At 42.2% G+C, this 13,163-nt stretch overlaps 1 pseudogene; it reads right to left on the bottom strand.

The window, feature by feature from the left end:
* Positions 1-271: 271 nt before the first annotated feature.
* LOC110540803 (aldose reductase-related protein 2-like) lies at positions 272-1,150 on the bottom strand (annotated as a pseudogene).
* Positions 1,151-13,163: the final 12,013 nt, after the last annotated feature.

Here is a 13,163-nt window from a genome sequence, read left to right as displayed (position 1 = left end):
ATTCTTTTTTAATGTTTGTATTATTTTATCTTTATATTCTCAAATGTTACCAGAATTCCTGGTTTTTGACAAACATTTGGTCAGATTAAATTAATGAAAATGTCCCTTTACTTTTCTGAGTTCCATTTCCTTGCAACAATCTGCACCTGGTTCAACATGTGGATTTAAATACAGTCTTGCCTACAGCATGATGTCAGATAGGTTTGGCTCAAATAGGACTCCAAAAGGAAGTCTCATCAGATGATTCAGCCTCAGGATTCCACATTTACTGTCACAGGCAGGCCCTCCAGTTTCTATTGAAGCTGAGGATAGTGGCTATCTTCTTATCACTCAACTGGAAGTCAAAGACCTGAACATTCTTATGGTGTCACAAACTTGGGGATCATTACCACATTCCTCTGGATGTGGAACTGAATCAGAATCTGAGCTGAGGTTTTCTTGTGCTTTGCAGCAATCTTTTTAATCTTAGGGTACCCTAGTAATGAAGGGTCATCTGTCTTGGCCCAAGGCCTATCTGGGGAGACTGTAGGCTGTGAGAGTGATATCCTTGGAGTGACAGTATTGGATCAGTTTTTCCTGAGTGAGGTATGGGTAGCACATGACCTGGTTGGTCACTGGCTTATGTTTCAGTCCAGACTTGTTCAGGAGCCTTTCAGTCTGGGAGTGGTTGAAGTTGGAGATGCCCAAGGCTTACACCAACTCCTTGTCCAGCAGCTCCTCCATGCCTTCCCAGGAATCCAAGAATGTCATTTTATTGGTGAGGATATTGATCATCTTTGGTAAATAACTTCTTTTCTGACTGAAGTCCTTGTGACCAGTGAATAAATAGAAGTCCAAATAGTTCAGCTTCACATCCAATATGAGGGTCTTCTGCAAGTTTCTTTTAGCAGTTTTCTCTCAAAGAAGTTTGACCACAACTTGCTGACAACAAAGAGGTCCTTCTACTTCATAACTTTCTTTTGATTTTTTTCTTGGATGTGTTCTTCAACTTCATTGTCATTGTAATATACATATGTGCAGTCAATATGATAATATCCGGCATCAATGGCCACCTTCACAGCTTCCATGACTTGGCCAGGTAAGACTTCCAGGTGGTCAGGCCCACAATGAGCATCTTGGCTTTAGTACTGAGATCCACAAAGGAGGCCATGGTTGCTGCTGAAATCTTTCTAAGAGAACAAATGTCTCTTAGAAAGTGTCCTGGTTAAGGAGGCTATGTCTTAGATGAAGAGGCTGGCTCTTCTCATTCATTTTTTTTTTAAGATAACAAAATAAAATAAGATAAAACAAGAACTATCACATCAAAGTTGCACAAGTCACATGAACAGAAGGAAAAGAACCCAGGAGAAGACATAAAAATTAGATACCAACTTGTTCATACACTCAGGAATCCCACATAAACACTAAACTGGAGAAACCATAATTTAAGCACAGTAGAGCTGGTGCAGACCTGTGCATGCTGCTTCAGTCTGTATGAGTTTATATGAACTTTGCTCATATTGCTTTAGAGGGCTTGTTTTCTTGGTATCCTTCATCCCCTCTGAATCTTAGACACATTCTGCTCCCTCTTCCACAAGGTTGTCTGAGCTCTGAGTGGAAGAATTTGATGGAGACATGCCATTTAGGGCAGAGTGTTTCAAGGTGTCTCATTCTCTATTTAATTTCTGGCTGTGTGCCTTTAAATATTTGTTTCCATCTGCTGCAGGAGGAAGCTTCTCTGATGATGGCTGAGTAAAATATTGATCTATGACTTGAGCATTTACTGTCTGCTTGATGCATGTGACCATAGTCCCTGCCTGGACAGTCAACTTTGAGGTGTAGCCCAAGCCACCACTGGCAAATGGAGAACTGAAGATAGGTCCTCTGAAAATGTAGAGCTAGCCTGAATTTGACCTAAGTCTGAACTGAAATGGGATGTCTGGATCTCAAGCTTCTTAGAGAGCTCCTTAGATGGTTCCTTAGATAGCTCTTCAAGGGCTTCTTGCCTCCATGTTGCCCTGTCTTCTTCAGTCCCAGGAACGCAAGCTGTCTTGAACTGCCATCTCCCATTATACCTAAGGCCATATAGAAGTGGAGCACTGAAATTACACAACACTCTTCTACTGGGACTGACTCCCCAGCTGCTCTTTTTATTCAGCTCATGATCTGATGCTTCAGGATGGAATGGAATGTATTTGTACCATGTGGGTTCTCTATATGCATCAGTCTTGCTGGGCAGAAGTTACTCAACATCTTTCTCTTTTCAGGAGTTATTGTCTTCTTAGAGGTTTTCTGCTAAACCGTTCAGTCTTTATGACTGAGTTTTTCCTCTTGTTCACATGATGGCTTGTCTGAGTTTTAGGAGGGTGAGGGAAAGTATTAGATAAGCAGATCTGAATATTTAGCATTTTTTAAATGACTCATCTATCTAATTCTGATTCAAGGTCATCTTTCTTAAAACTCACAAAGTACTGCCATTATTCTTCCTCTTTTTGTCTTTCCTGTCTTCTGCACCCCCTCCTGAGCAATGTGCCATCAAGTAACTCTTAGGAAATCTGTTGGAGGACATTGAGTTTGGGGAAGCAGGCCCTTTTCAATTATTACACTTAATTCAGGATATATAACTTTTAGTTGGTCCTTAGCGAAAGATCATCTTTATTGGAAATAAGTTGTTACTACTGTTCTGCCTGGTTCTCGAACCCCAAAAGACCAGGAATAACTAGACTCCGCTGTAAATACATGAGTTTTTTTTTTTATTATTATAAATCATTACAACCTGCAGCTTGGGTCCACACCCACCACCACCCAAGCGGTGAGAGCTGAGAGCCCTGTGCTCAGGTTAGTTGGGTGATTTAAAGATTCTGGTCCCTGGCAGCATGCCCAAGGCAGGGGCGATTCCTGCCTGGCAAGCATCTTTTGGTCAAAATAATACATTTTGAATTGATTGGCTATAGGAAGGTCCCCAGACCATTAATGACCTGGTGTCCCTCCCTAGGGGGATGGGCCAGTTTCCTAGCAACTGTATTGTATGTGGATGGGGAAAGAATGCAGTAAGGCAGTTCTTCCCCTCAGGGCATTCCTAGACTTCTCCACCCACTTAGTTCAGGCCTTAAATAATAGCTGCTAATTTTTAATCTTTTAGTCTCTCACTACTACTATATCTCTAATCCTTTTGAATGTTTAAAGATTTTTTTTTTACATTTTTAAATTTATTACAATTTATTCACTTTGTATCCCTTGTCCTCTGACAATCCTACCTTCCCTCCCTTTTCTCCCTTGCCCCTTCCCAAGTCCACTGATAGGGGAGGTCCTCCTCCCCTTCCATCTGACCCTAGCCTATCAGGTCTCATCAGGACTGACTGCATTGTCTTCCTCTGTGTCCTGGCAAGGCTGCCCCTCCCACTTCAGGGGGAGATAATCAAAGAGCCAGCCACTGAGTTCATATCAGAGACAGGCCCTGTTCCTCTTACTAGGAGACTGACCTGCCATAGGCTACAACTGTGTAGGGGTTCTAGGTTATCTGCATGAATGGTCCTTAGTTAGAGTATCAGAACAGACCCCTGGGCCAAATCTTTCCTTTCTTTCTTTGTTTCTTTCTTTGTTCCCTCCCTCCCTCCCTCCCTCCCTCCCTCCCTCCCTCCCTCCCTCCCTTCCTCCCTCCCTTCTTTCTTTCTTTCTTTCTTTCTTTCTTTCTTTCTTTCTTTCTTTCTTTCTTTCTTTCTTTCTTGTGGAGCTCCAGTCCCCTCCAAGTCTTTCTATCTCCGCCTTCTTTCATAATATTCTCTGCACTCTGCCCAAAATTTGGCTATGTGTCTCAGCATCTGCTTTATTACCATGCTGGCTAGAGTCTTTCAGAGGCCCTCTGGGGTAGGCTCCTGTCTTGGTCCTTGTTTTCACACTCTTCCTATGTCAATCCCATTTGCATTTCTGAAATCAGATTGAGCATCTTACCCAGGGTCCTCGTTTGCTTAGCTTCTTTAGGTGCACAGATTTTAGCATGATTATCCTATATTATATGTCTAATATCCATTTATAAGTGAGTATATACCATATGAGTCTTTCTGCTTCTGGGATACTTCACTCAGGACGATCTTTTCTAGTTCCCGCCATGTGCCTGCAAATTTTGTAATTTTCTTTTTTAATTGCTGAGTAGCATTCCATTGTGTGTATGCACCACAATTTCTGTATCCATTCCTCAGCTGAGGGACATCTGGGTTGTTTCCTGATTCTGGCTATTATGAAACAGATGCAAACATGGTTGAGCAAATGTCTTTGTTTTATACTTGAGCATATTTTGGATATATGCCTAGGAGTATAGCTGGATTTGAGGTCCACTATTCCTAACTGTCTGAGAAAGCACCAGACTGATTTCCAAAGTGGTTGTACAAATTTACATTCCCACCAGCAATGGAGGAGGATTCCCCTTTCTCCACATCCTCTCCAGCATGTGTTGTCACTTGAGTTTTAATATTAGCCATTCTGATGGGTGTAAGGTGAAATCTCAGGGTCATTTTTATTTGCATTTCCCTGATGTCTTAAGGATGTTGAGCATTTCTTTAAGTGTTTCTCTACCATTCGATAGATATTCCTCTACTGAGAATTCTTTTAGCTCTGAACCCCATTTTTTAATTGGCTTACTTGATTCGTTGCTGTTTAACTTCTTGTATTCTTTATAATATTCTGGATATTAGCCCTTTGTCAGATATAGGGTTGGTGAAAATCCTTTCCCAATCTGTAGCCTGTTGTCATTTTGTTCTGACGGCAGTGTCCTTTGCTTTACAGAATATTTTCAGTTTCATGAGGTCCAGTTTATTGATTGTTGATCTTAGAAACTGATGTTTAAGGATATTTATCTGAAGCAAGGGGACGTAAGTAACTTTCAGTCCTTTCCAAATAAACCATTTTGTTTCATTGTAACATGAATTTCTTTCAGTGTTAAGATAGATTTTAATTATTTTAAACTCTTGTGTTTGTCTCATAGAGGACTGATGTTACAGAAGGATGTCAAGCAAATCTCATTTAGAAAGCTCCAATATTCCAGAATACTTCCAGCAGCTTCTAGTTTTGTGCAGCTTTGCTCACCTCTGAGTCTGACCTTCTGCCTGGGGCTCGTGGAGTGGGAGGGGCTCTAGGAGGAAAAGAATGTCAGTGAGGCCCTGGGCCGGAGATGACAGACAAGTGCTCTATTGGGGAGATTCAAATCCATCCAACCAAATATTTTCCCTCTTGAAAAACATGAAAGGTTATAGAATTCCCCAGTGTTGAATGAAAAGATAACTTAAAAACATTTTTAAAATAAATCTTGTTTTCTTCTAAGTAGTAGCTGGAATGAGCCCATGTAAACATTTTATGGTTAGATAGTTCTGATTTGTGAGAAAACTTATTTGTTTTGTTTTGTTTTTTAATTCATTCACTCTTAGACCATGCAATAAGAAAAGGAGATGTGGTCAATTATACAGACCTGAGTTGTTGGTCTTCATATGTGTAGATCAAAACCTTCATATTCCAAGGGCTCAGCTTTTGTTTGTAAAGTAAATTATCAGTAAAATAAGATAGTAGTCAGTTGTGTGTGGCAACATATTCTTGGACTCATACTCAGAAGGCAGAATCAGAGGAATCATAAACTCAATGCAACCTGGATGACATAGGAAGACTGTCTTTAAAAAAAAATAAAAAGAAGTGATTAATTAAATAAAACAGAATGAGCTAATGAAGAGACTATGCTATATTATATAAATGCAGGTGTACTGGGAGCAGTGATAGTGGCATGGAGGAAGGGGTCATGGGTTGTGTGGGGGAAACCTATTTGCTATACTGTGAATGCATTTCTTGTTACTTCGGTTAAATTACCACAGCTCTCATTGTCACAGGCAGAAGGAAAAAAAAAGACAATCTAGGGAGCAGCTTTACCCTGGTGATCCTTTGTCAGACATTGCCACAGGCCTTTTGAGTAAAAAGTGTGTTTACTTTGCCTGTCCAGTGAAGATGCTAGTTAACTGCCATCAGCTCCCAGTAGGATAGCATGGGGTCCAGTCAAATCCTTAGCAAAAGTTTAACCTGTTGGGATCCGACAATGCTCTTTAATGCACTGGCATCCTACAAAGTTTTCATGGAGTGGTGTGGATAATATATGTGGTTGGTGCATGTTTGAAAACAGTCTGGTTTCTCAGAGACATTTTCTCAGCTGCTCACATACAACAGTGGTTTCAAAGTCATTGCAGCTGAAGAACAGTAAAGGTGGGACTGACATTTAACAACTTAGTGGACTCAGAGCTTTTTTGCTAATTTTGGCATTTCTTCAGATCATTTTGCACACCCCTGGGACTTCCTTGGGTCATTGTCAGACAAGTTTTGATTGAAGGCCTAGTATGTCATCAGCCTCTTGGCCACAGTCTAAAGGACCGGTGGTTTATGAGTCTCACCGGAGGCTTAGATATATGGCATAGATTTATCTAAGCTGTTACTAAAGCATACTTGGAGGCTAGAATAAAGAAAGACTGTTAAACCTGTACAGACACTTAAAATTCCATGTAAGGAACAGCAACTTACAAAGAGGAAGTGTCTAAGTCAGTGACCTTGTAAGGCCAAGTCAGATTGATTACCTGGGTAGATCCCTGGAAGTGTGACTGAATTGGGGGTATCACTTCAATTGGCTTTGCCATTTTCTTAGGCACAGCATGAGGGCATAATTGCTGGTTCTTTCCATGGAGCATGCCAACTCGAATGAGCTGGGGTTCCTAATGAGATTAAGGCTACTTTAGAGACATCTCTCACTTGTGTCCTTCTGCAGTCTGTGCCAGGAGCTGGGAGAGAGTATATGATGCAGCAAGCAGGCTCTCTGCCTTGACTGTGCATGTGCTTGGGTCAGTGTTCAGAGGAGTCTGTGAAGCCCCATGGTCCTCATGCCCCATGAGATGCCACCAGCCATGTGCAGCAATTCATTGTCTGGGAAAAGGTTTCATGAATGAGATTGACTTTTGGCAAAGCAGATAGGAGGGGTGGCTGGGAGGAGTTAATGCTTAGAAGAAAAAAAAAGAGTAGTAGAAAGGCAATACTTATCATCTATACTTTGAAATCTTTGACTTCACATTCTTGAAGCCTGAACTTGGCACTCACAAGTAGACCTTTGTAAGGGAATTTTGGTTAAGCCGTCATGGACTGCTTACTTGACTCTCTTTGGATTTGAAAATGGCATTTCTCACCTTCTCCACACCTCTCTCTTCAGTAGCTTGCCAAGTTTAAAAGGGTCGGAAGAAATGCCTTAATTCTGGTTAGAAGTGTTTTAAGCATTAGAGAAAGGTTGGCTTGTTCAGTGGACTTGAGGGCACTGAGTTTTGTTTCCGGAAGCATTTCAGCATGCTCTGTAGGGTGTACAGGCAGTGACTTAAAGTCTTAAGCATCCTGATGTTACTGCATTATTTGGCCTGAGAATACCATCAGTGTATTAAAAAATCAACAATAGGTAACACATTGTGTTAGCTAAGCTACATACAGAAAAATGCAAATAATTCTAGCTTGAGAAAGAAAGTTCTTTTGTTAAAAATAAAACAACTTTTTTTTTTCCTCAGTGTAATTGCAAAAACTTGAGCCCTTTTACATCTTGGGCTTCACATGGGTTGAAACAATTGATATGTGGTGAACCCAGCAGTCCACAAAATTCAATACCCACTTCAAACCAGAAACTTCCCATTTATCAATGAAATCGTGAAAGGCTGCACTGTTGACAATATTTCCACTGTATCTATTATCAGTAAGTTCATTTATTTCAAGTTTGTTTTTAAAGCGTATGTTTCATTATGTGAATGGAACTAAAAAGAATTCTACTCTGTACTGAACATTTTGCAAGTAATAGGAACAAACTGTGTTTCTGTGCTGGCACCTGTAGTGGCTGTCCAGCGTATCTCCTGCTTTGGGGTTGGGAGTGCCAGCTCATGTTCAGTGTTGGAGTGCAAGTGGGAAAACCTTGCATTTCGCAAGGATGACCATTGTTTTGGCTTCAGCACAGTTGCCTTCAGTCACAGTGCTGAATCAGGGCAGCACTGCTAGGTATTCACTGGGCCAGGATAGTGTCAGAGGAATTTTCTTTAGCTGCTGCCATTTCATTTGGGGGGCCAGAACTTGTTCCCAAAGAGCATGGCAATTCTCTGCCCATATTCAGATGATTATTTCTGAATTTGGCAGGAACTACAGTGTTTGCACAGGGCACCTGTCATTGGAATGATAGGGCGCCAAGTTTTTAGAATCTTCCACAGATGCTTTCTTCAGGGTAAACATTCTTGGAGGGGATCTGACTTCACCATTGCCCAGTGACTTTATGGGGCTGGAATGTGAGTTGATTCCTGCACCAGTTTCAACCTTTCTGCCCTGTCTCCCTCTCTAGGGGCTCCATTTATGTCCCCTGTTGTGAATGTATTCCCTCTAACCCATTTTGTTGCTCTTTAGTCTAAGACCTGTTTATTTTTCTTAAGAATTCCTTGTATAATACTTGGAGCTTTTCAGAGAAAAACCTCAATAAGTGCTTTGTAAAAAAAATTTAGTGAAGTAATTAAAGAAATATGGATTAATATCCTGTGTAACGATTCTGCCTTGACTAAGAGAAATACCAAGTGTGGCCTTATTTTACACTTCTGGCATTTGGAGACGCTTTAAAGTGCAGCAGTGCTGTGGAGTGTAGTGAGTGGGGGTGCGGGGCGGACGAGCAGGGCCTCCAAGGCCCTGGTCTGTCAGTTCAGATAAATTGCACAGCCTGGTTGTGGATCCCAAGCTTCAAAGCCCCAGTGTCGGGTTACATTTTATAAGTAGAAACTCAGATTCAAAAGACACATAGAGATAATTTAGGTTTAAGTTGGAGACCCTTAAAAACTTACTTCTGATATTTATGTTCCTGTTCCTTACTTTCAGGGACACTGGTTTCTGCTGGTGGGTTTTTTTTTTGGGGGGGGGGTAGTGCAAGGGAAAGACCATAAACTTAGACTCTCAGCCTTCCACCCGGCACTAGCCTGCCCCTGCTGTCACTGCCTTCTCATGTTCTCAACTCCGCCTGGACAGGCTCTTCTATGGAGACTCAGACTTAGGTTGCAGGACTTTGGGCACAAATGCCATGCTGCTGCGGGGGCTCACTGCACAACCCGAAGGCCTCTGTGCTGTTGTTCCTCGATGGGCTCAAAGGGGCCTTCTGTACCCTGAGCCCGGAGGGAACCCTGGCCATTGACGATACAAACGCCAGGCCAGCCTGTTTCCTTCATTCTCTGGATTCGCATAACGGGGGTTTGGGCCTATTGGCCATCTCCTTTCAAAGAATCCTAAGGCAATTCCCAGAATCCGTCCCAAATGAAAGACACCTCCTTGTCCCCAGTTCGCTGACAGCTGGGTCGTTGGTCCCTCCCCCAGCTTGTGCTCTCTTCAGGGAAATGACTTTTTTTCCTCCACATTCCGCTGCCCCCGCCCGATTTGACGATGTGAAAGTCCACCTCGGTTGCTACAGCAGATTGAGTGGAGGTTGCAAGGAAAGAAAACGCCGAGGGAGTAAATATGTGTCAAGGAACTCATTGTCTGCGCTCCACCTGTTGTTATTCTGGTCCCAATCAACCTGCTCGCCAGGCTGGAGCCAGCGGCCATCTGGAAACACTGCTCTGTTTATAAACTTGGCATGAAGCAGCACTCCCGGGCCCTGACCTCCCACACGAATCTGGAAACAATTAGAGCAAGATGATAGGCAGGCTGGGAGCACTGCTGGGAGGGACGAAGGGGGAAGGCTGGAGCCTGGGGGTAGGAGGAGGGGAGAGCCTGAGGATGGGGGCGGGGAAGGGGGTGGACCAGCGCGGGGCTCAGCCTAAAGTGAGCCCCGTGTTTAGCAAACCTGGCAGGGCCTTGGTGCTCAGGTTAAGGCCAGTGCAGGGGAATAAATGAAGTGTTTTGAGGAAGGATCGGGAAATGGAACCAACTAGGCAGAATTGTAAGCCTTGGGAGAAATAAGGCTTAGGGATTTCAGGGACGCTAAGGGGTGGGTGAGATGCAGCTGGTTAGATAGTAAGCGGATGTCAGCCAGAGCTCGGATACTAGAATTATCCAGGAAACTCTGGGTCCTCAGTGGGAACCTGTGGGAACCCAGTGGGAATCCTAGTGGTCAGCCTACCTGGAGCGTGAGGACTGGGAGGTGGGGGTAGGGAGCTAAGGGGTGGGGTGGGGGCGGCTGTTTGTTTAAGATACTTGGATAGCAGCAGTTGGATAATTAATACCATACCTCTCCAACCCTCAGCCTTATAGAGTGACCATTCAGCTTTCTGGAGATGCCCAAGGAACCAAACAGATTAAAGGCAAGAAAGCCCTAAGTGTTGCTTCACTGTGAGCAGCGGGGGCCTGATGCTTTCTGCATGAATGAAGGCCATTTGCTCCTGGGAACAGTACAGCATGCTTTAGTGATCAGGTTGCTGCTGGGAACTCACTTCAGGAACCTCATTTTCACAACAGGACCTTAAGCATGGATGTTTTTGTTATGGAGCTGAAGTGCCTTGAACACAGAGGGAAGGGACTCTGTGCGCTCTCAGGGCCGCATAAGCAAATCTGTGGGAATGTATGGGCTTGATTCTGGCCTCAGAAGCCCAAGTATCAGGAAGATGCTTGAGTCTCTTCCTCTTTTCTTGAGAAGCTTTCAAGTTCTCTCTGTCTGCCTCTGTCTCCAATTCCAAGTTCACATTTTCATGTTCAGCTGGGTTTCATTGATTCCTGAAATATTAATCTGTAGACGTTGCTGGCATGCCAATAATTGGCATTAACTAACATGCTCCTGGTTAGCCAAATAGTACTTAAAGAAGGAAGTTTAGTTTGTGTGAGACTTGGCTTCTGGATGCTCAGGAATAGGAGCAGCCACAGGAAAAGCAGCATCCTCTGGCCTTGCTTCAGATGCACAGAATTGCAGGTCTCAGCCTGGAAGCCTGGCCCACATACATCTGCATACCTCTCTAAAGAGTAGCCCAGTGAAAGTGGAGACATCAGGCAGTCTACAAACCTTGTCTTTCTGTGGACTCTATTTCATGGCTGGATCCTTTCTCCCACCTCTTCTGGGCATTAACTTCCCATACGTTTTCTTTTTCTGCCTAAACACATGCTTCACAACTTCCTGCCAGAAAGGCTGGTTACTGAACTTCACTTCAGGAATGTCTAGGGCTGCAGAGTGTGCAACATGTGCTGAAATGAGAAAAGGACCAGGAGAGACATGCATGCTCTTGTGTCTGCTCATGTGTCCCAGGAGAGGCCAAAGTCCTGTAAGCCACTTCCAACTCTAAGACTTATTGCAAATGGATTCATTGGGTCTATAATATAAAATCTTATGTATATTTATTTCCCATAAACTTATCTCCTTTGTCTTTGTAAGCTGCCTGGGCAGCTAAGGAGCCACATTCTTCCCCCAGTTAATAAAGCTTAACATTTTCCCTCTGTGCTCATAAATTTAATTAAGTCAAGACTTCCCCATAAGTTAAACATAGTATTTAGATAAAAAAATTTTAAAATTTATTTTGTTCTTTTTCTCAGAAATATCATCTAGGTCTTTCCATTTTTGGAAAAGTAGCAAATAGTAATGAAGCTAGGCAGCAGGTTCTTCCTGGGCTATAGAAGAGTTCTTCCTTCTTCTGTATATTCTCTCTCCTCTATTTCCTCTTCTGAAAAAAAAAAGGCAGGAAAAAGAAGAGAAAGGCACCATAAAATAAACAAGCCCGAAACTGAATTTCTTCAACATGCTAGATGTATTTGTGATTTCCAGGGACTCTGGAAATGAAGAAGGTCCTCATGGAACATTAACGACACTCACAGGTTACTATCTGTTCTAGCTCCAGTGGCTCTATTGGATATAGAAGAGCAAACTTTATAAAAATTATTAAATGTGGTGCTCTGAGAGAAACAAATACAAATGAGCATGCCCAGACGCTCCACTCACTATATCTTTGAGGCAGTCTTTGCAGTTTGTTGGTTGTCTAGCTTGTCTTAGACCTCTTTCAAACAGTATCTATCCAAATGATGCTTTGAAAGAATCTTCCTTTTTCTACGAAGAGCATCAAAACCTTTTCTTAAGGGAAAACATTCATCTTCATTTTCAAAGCTTCTCTTTCCTCCTCTTTATGAGTTATTTCCAGTGACTCCCAGGATTCCTTCTCTGGGTAGACCTACATGAAAATGTCTCCCTTCTGTGTTCCTATCCATTTGTTACATTCTGACTTTGCTTTAGTCCAATAATTAAGATCTTTGCCCCTTCATGGCCCCTCTACACAAATTAAAAATTCAAAACCAATACTTAAAAGGAAAACAATACCTAGACACAATCTAGAGAAATACCCTTTCCTATTTGCTTCTTAGAATTTAATTTTTCTACACTGTAGTCTTAGAATAGCATTTTACCTCGATGTTTGACATAAGAAAGACTTTAAAATTTGAATGTCTCTGCAGTTTTCTAATCTGGAATTCTGCTAGTACTAAACTATTTGATGAATGGAAGAATAATGGCTTTTAATTTTTCTCTCTTAAGGAATGAACCTACAGAGAAAAGTAAATTTGAAGCATTCTCTCTTTCTAACAACATTAGAGTGTATGGTATAAATAAATATTCAAACATTTTTTACAGCCAAGCTCCTACCAGAAAGCAATTTATTCTTGTCCTGATCTTGCTTCTTTGGAGATACTGAAGGAAAGAAGGGTCAAGACCATTTCCAACTACATAATGTGTTCTTGTGTTATATGGACTGTACAAGCTTATTGACTTTTTGGATCACTTAATAACGTATTGATTTACTGATTGATTGCTTTAGAGACAGAGCCCCAGTGTGTTGCCCAGGCTGGCCAGTCTTCCTGCTTTGCATTTTGAATGGTATTACTGAGGCGTTTTGCTTCACATAAGATCCCCACCATGCTTCCAGACTCTTAGATATAACCTTTTTCCCAATTTGCTTTCTGAGTAGTTAGGACATAGGCACCTTGCTCTGTGTTTGGAGTAGTAGGGAAACAGGCATTCTGCTCTACACCAGACTTGAGAAGATGATTTTGTTGTTGTTGTTAACTTTTTGAGGCAGGATTTCATGTAGGCCTTGAACTTGATTTGTAGTTCATTATATTCTTTAACTCCTTTAACTCCTCCTGCCTCTACCTCCTGAGTGCTGGGATTATATGAAGGTATATTTTGAAGACAAAGACAG

This window comes from Meriones unguiculatus, chromosome 9 (assembly GCF_030254825.1).
Source record: "Meriones unguiculatus strain TT.TT164.6M chromosome 9, Bangor_MerUng_6.1, whole genome shotgun sequence".
Classification (NCBI taxonomy): Eukaryota; Metazoa; Chordata; class Mammalia; order Rodentia; family Muridae; genus Meriones; species Meriones unguiculatus.
This window is presented reverse-complemented; position numbering and strand designations above follow the sequence as displayed.